Consider the following 6,211-nt stretch of genomic DNA (forward strand, 5'->3'; position numbering starts at 1 on the left):
GCAGATTGATCTCATTTTCCCCTTTCCTGAGTTTAAAACAATCACATCTTTTCAGTTTCCCTCTGCACTTCCTATTTTCAAGGGTTTTGATAATGCTGGTCACTTCTCACCTCCTAAACACACTGAGACAGGTTACCCAAAACAGGGCATGAAATTGCAGTGTTGAGGGACAGGATGCTGTGTGGCATCTGATAGTTTATGCCTGATGATACAGTCCAGGATGCAGCAGAGCTCTTTAACAGCTGCACATGTGGTGGCTCCAGCAGCTGAGGACTAAAGGAGCCCTGAGCACAACCTCCATCCGTGCTAGAAATTATTGCTGCTTGCACACAGGAGTAGCTCAGAGCAAACTGCAAAGCCCTGCTGTAAAGCAGGACAAGTTACTTGGGAGACACGTGGGCTGGCCTGAGCACAGCCCGTTTCCCATGGAGTTATTCCTGAAAGCTGAGTTCTGCTTGGAGTCTGTGGTGTCCTGTAAATGAGATGTTTCATGGTCCTGTGTGGCTGTCAAGAAGCATTTTGCACCAGCAGAGTTTCTCTCTCCTCTTCCCAGCTGCCTGTTTACTTCAGACCTGTCAGAATGGCATGTCTGGATCCCCTGTGAAAAATTTGGTGCAAGCAGCCAAAGGATTTAAAAGTTATTAGGAAAAAGAAAAAAAAATTAAAAAGAGAACAGCAGAATAATTCTGCTTCCTTCAAAAATAAAGCTTAAAAAAGATGAAAGGTATTTGCCTTCACTCTCTGTAGGCTCTAACTCAGCAGCCAGCTGGAGAGAATTTGGGAAAGCAATTCCAGGAGCTTGGAGCTCTTACTGTCAGTAAAACCTGCCACTGGGACAGCGGAGCCATCTCACTGCAATCCGCTTTCCTCTGCTTCCTGGCAGGTTCAGCTTTTCAGCTTTTTTATAGTGTTTTCTTTGAGCTGAAAGTCCCCCAGTAGCTTGATCCACTTCCTGTACAAGATGACAAGTGATTGCCCACAATTGGCAAGTTAATTCTTTGCCTGGCACTCCAGCTGTGGCATTGAGGTTCTTCCTTTTTAGGTTGTTGTTGTTGTTTGATTTTTTTGTTGGTGTTTTTTTTTTTTTTTTTTGGTTTTTGTTTTTTTGGGTTTTTTTGGGGGGGTTTTTTTTTTTTTTTTTTTTTTTTTTTCTGCAGACTCATAAACATTCTCATACAGGAGGAGAAAGCAAAGTGTCAGAATCTTGAAGTCTCTCTTATGGTGGGGCTCGGTGTGTCCAGCACAGCTGCCTTGGATGAAGCACCCACACTCAATTATTTATGTCCCTGCTGTACACAGAGCCTGAAGGTTTCAAAAAGCTCTGGCCCACATCTCTTCCTTTCAGGGGCTACTTCCCCCATGACTGTAGATGCCACTGCACATCCCAGATCTCTTTCCATGACAATCCCAGGGCACTGAGAGGCATTAGGACATTTTTCATTGGGGCACTGAACCAGAAGGCTGAAAACTTGAGTGAGTGTGAGTGGGACAAGGGATTGGGGTGCCCATCCTCAGAGATCTTCAACGCTTGACCAGAAAATGCCCAGAGCAAACTGATTTAATCTTTGCAGCTGGTCCTTGGAAACTGGAACATGAAGTTGGATCAGAGACTGCCAAAGGTCCTTCCTTACCTAAATGAGTCTGTGATTGCAGAGGTCTCCATCTCCAGTGGAGGGAAAGTCACCTTCCTGATTCTGCATTACCCATCCAGCTGAAATCATAAAGCGGAAACTCAAAAATAAAACACCCAATCCCTCTTTTCAAGGCTGGAAAGATTGTTGTGCTTGTCAGACATTTCAATTTTTTTGACATTTTCACTGATTTTTTTTTCCTGAAAATGTTATTGCTTTTTAGCTTGACTGAAAGCCCTCCTTTCAGAGAGAACTTCTCAACAGCCATCTTGATAACGGTTTTTGTTGTTTTTTTAAAAACTCCAAATGATTAAAAGCCCTCATTACAAATGCTGAAAAACCCCTCACAGTCTGCCTGTTTTGAACCCAGCAAAATGAGAACAACAGACAGTTCTGTATTTTTCACAAAATAGTTCTTCCTCTGTATTTTTTTAAGTCTTTCCATTCAGGCTGTGAGCTTTTCAGGGCAAAAATTGCCTCTTTAACAATGTCATTTTCCAGCTCCCACTTCACCAAGGTTTTCAATTTGGATGGGAGCTCTAAGTCAGATAATCATTCAAGACCACAATGTCTCTGGTTCAAAGCAGTGCTGACTATTTCAGCTCACAACTCTAAACTAAGACTTTCAGTTTATTAAAGCCCTAAGTCTGATGGTGTTTTTTTTTTTTTGTTTGGCTGTTTGTTTTTTTTTTTTTTTTCCCAGTAGCCTTGTTCGCTGGTGCCCTGTTTGTTTTGCAAGCTATTATATAAAAGCAATTGGTTTTTTTTTCAGGGAGATGCTGTCAGTTCTTTGCTTTTCAGGAATTGCAGATATCAGAAATGATTGTCTTAGTGCCTAAGAAATCTATCATGCCTGCCCCTTCCCTTAACACTTACAAACATGTATCATGTTGATGAATTTAGATGGTCATTTAAAGGCAAATTGCTTGTCCTACTTTTTGCTTCTTATTGATTGTCATATAATTAACTGATTCATTTCGTTAATATAATCCAGAGTGCCTGTAACCCAGTTAATCAGCAGAGCCTGATCAGAAGGCTTGGCTTTAATTAGACTGCTCTAATTGCCCCAGTGAAATGATGTTTCCTCTGTCCTGAGCCATTAGTTACAGAAGCCAGATTTTTTTTTTTTTTAATATTGAGATTTAATCAGGGGCAGAGAGAATAATATTTTGCCTCCTGCCAGAGGGAGGGCTCTCTAAGCAAAGGCAAAGTGGTTAGGGACAGCAGTCCCACATGGTGACACATCCCTTGTTACCTGGTGAGGACCCAGCAGGATCAGGGGCTGTGCATGGTCCACAAGGCTGAGATCTGCCCTTGGATTTGCTCTGCAGCTCTCTGAGTGCTCTCTACGTGTCTGAGCTTGGCAAGGAAAATTGTAACTGATTGTAAATTTCTTGCAAAAATGGACCTTCAGCAGGCCTAAACCAATTTGCAAAATCAAGCTGAATTTGGGAAGCAATTTCAGCCTTCCATCCTGCCCATAAGAATGGAGGGATGTGTTTATGGAAGTGCCAATATAGCTTGATTCTGATGTTTCCTAAATCCAGGCTTTTTCATATTCACAGGCTGTGTTGTTGGCTTGCATGCGCTTATAAAGGTGAGCGATATAAGACTGGCTAATTAGCTTGTAAACAAAATAGAACATTTTGCTTTGCATCAAATGAAGTATTTTGGGTTGCTGAGTCAGACTTATGCATGTTTAAAAACATTCTGGCAAAAAAAAAAATTAAAATAAATTAGACACAAAGATGGTGCAGGGGAAAATACCCTGTGGGGATTGCCTTCTTGAATGAAGGGCTGGCTCCTGAAAGCAGTCCTGGCTAGTGGGAAAATGCCTGAAGCACTCAAGCTGCTGCTGGTTTTGCTCAGGGTGAGGGGATATCACTAGGTGAGTGAGCCTCTGTTTACAGGTACTTTTCAGCCAGTGCCACGAGCCTGAAGAGGAATCAGCTGATTAATGTGAAATTAGTGCCAGAGACTGTGATTAATGGGGGATGCAGGAACAGTGGAGAAGGAGGAAGCCCAGGGCTCTGCATCTCGAGGAAGTTGTTGCACTACCTGGAGGCTATCCCTCTTCCTGCTATCCCACTGATCCCACATTCTCCTCCTGCCTCTGGTCCCTTCTCCATCTCATGACTCTCACACCATGGCCTGTGGCTCAGCATGGTGTGCAGCTCTCTGTCCTCGATTTCCAGCACAGGGACAAGGAGGTATTTGGAGAGGGATGCAGCAAACCCATGAGGAAGAAAGTGAGCTTGCAGCATTTCTGGGGCTCAGAGCTCACTAGAGAGATTTTTCCCTGCTCCTTTTGCCTTTGCTGCTTTAAGGAAATAGGATTTTGCATGTCTTCCTTCCTGCCTGCTTTTTTTTTGTAAATAAACACAATTAGCAAAGATTTATTTTTTTCTCTTCTAGCAGTAATAAGGATTAGGTACCACAGGAGCTAAAGGGACAGGAGTCAAATGAACCACAAGAAACAGTAATGTTCGAAGGTGAAGGGCCCCCAGAGTGACTGGGACAGGGTCACCCAGCTGTGCCACCCTGCTGAGGGACACAGAGCCGTGCCCTGGCTGTGCTCAGGCTGCAGTGGGTGATGGACAGGGTGAGAGGTGGGATGAAGGTCAGCCCTTCCCCGCCAGGCACAGCTGTAAGAGCTGGAGGCTGTGCCAGCTCAGCATCCAGACGGGGCCGGGGGTGGGATGTGGATCAGCCGCTGACTCACATCGCTCTGGGCTCCTCGTGACTGTGCTCTTCCGTGGTAACATGCCAACGTGCCAGGAGCAGCAGCAGTGCTGGGAGCTTTGCTGCTGGTCTCCTGTCTCCTTCCAGCCTGTGACCTGCCTGCGTGTACAATGGCACCTGGCCTCCAGAAAGGAAAAGGATTTTTCTCCCTGAAGTTAATATTTTCAAAGCACTCAATGTTTTCCCTCGCAGTAAGTGGCTCTGTTGGAAGGGCAGATGAGCTGTCTCTGGTGGTGATGAGATGGGATCACAACTCCAGCTGGCAGTAACTTTGTATGATCATTGTCAGTTTCCCTCTCGTGGTTTGCAAAGGAATTAACTGGAAGGATATTTAATTACTTTCTCAAGTGAATATGGTCAAGCCATGCTGGCGCATCCTGCAGTCCTGGTCCCTTCAGAGCTTCACCTGAGAAGATCCAGGTGGCACTGCTGAATTTTGTTAAAGCTGTAGCTCTGCCCTTACAGCCATAATTACAGATTTTCACCTCTCCTTTCCATTGCAGAATGGCTGGAGCTGTTAGGCAAGGTCTGAGGTGTCCTTCCATTAGGAGATATTTTCTTATACTATCTCTCCCTCGTGCTGTTTTCTGCCTGCTACAAAGGTCACAAGTTCTCTCGACTGTGAAGAGCTGGGTTAGAAGCCCCAGTTCTTCCAAAACATTTCTTAAAAGTTTCTGTGGGGAACTGGGGAAGGCGTGCATTCTACAGAAAAAGAAGGAGCCTCAAAAAGAAAAGAAAAAAAGGGGGAGGGTGTAAAAGAAGAGAGATCCCATGAGTCAGGGAGGTCAGTGGAGCACCACAGCATCCACAGGGTCTGAGTGCAACAGTGGTCCCAGGGAAATGAGGTGGTGGTTGGCACCCAGGGAGTGTCACGAGCTCATACCATGGTGGTGACTGGATGACAGGCTCTGTTTGAGGTGGACAAACAATAAAAACAGTAAATATTTTTGGACTGCTTTTTTGTCTAATTCTAGAGTCCCCGAGGAAGATATTTGGCATCCTCCCCTCTCCTTGCTTGTACTGGAGGGACTCAGTATCCTGCAGAGACAGCAAGAGAAATGACAGGATTATTCCCCATGGTGATTATCCTGTGATCTCTCAGGGCTGTATAAATAGGAGCTGATTACAGTAGAAAAGGAGTAAATTGTGTAATTAGAGAGGGGAGGACTTAACCTCTGCCTGAAGGTGCTGGTTTGGAGAGGAGAGTGGAAAAGAGAACGCTGGGCAGTGGCTGTTGTGGGAGCCCAAGCCCTGGAAAGGGCTGATCTGTTCCCTGGCTGCTCCTGTTGCTTTGTGCAAGCCCTCTGCTCTTCCCTTCTGGAGAAAGAACAAAATATTTGTTTCTGCTGGAACTCTTGACCAGTTTCTTTGTGAAGAAAGTCCCTCTTGCATGTGCACCTGCTCCAGGGCTGCAGTGTGGTTGCCTTATGAGGGGACTGGCTGCACTCAGTCCTTGGCATCACCCCAGATTTCCCTCTGGGACTTGTCATGAATGGTTAGAAGAGAAAAGCCACTGCAGGATGGAACACACAGCAGTTCTATGTTGGGTGTAAGATGACTAAGATCTTTCCTGCTGCTCTACATGGAGCAGGAATTTTGTCTCCCCTTCCCTTCATTACTGACCCAGCCCAGCCTGGGCCATAAAGTGTGTCTGTTCCTATTGCAGGGGAAAAAAGCACACAGCAGAACTGCTCTCAGAGCCATGGAGAGGGAGGCTATTATTGTGAATATTATTCATGCCAGGAAAAATAGCCAATTACCTTCCTATAGAACCACTCTCTGCCCAGTGAGCCAGTAATTGCAATATCTGACATTCATCATGGAACTCTGAAAGAGCT

Source organism: Pyrgilauda ruficollis, unplaced genomic scaffold, assembly GCF_017590135.1.
Source record: "Pyrgilauda ruficollis isolate IOZ18807 unplaced genomic scaffold, ASM1759013v1 scaffold6, whole genome shotgun sequence".
NCBI lineage: Eukaryota > Metazoa > Chordata > Aves > Passeriformes > Passeridae > Pyrgilauda > Pyrgilauda ruficollis.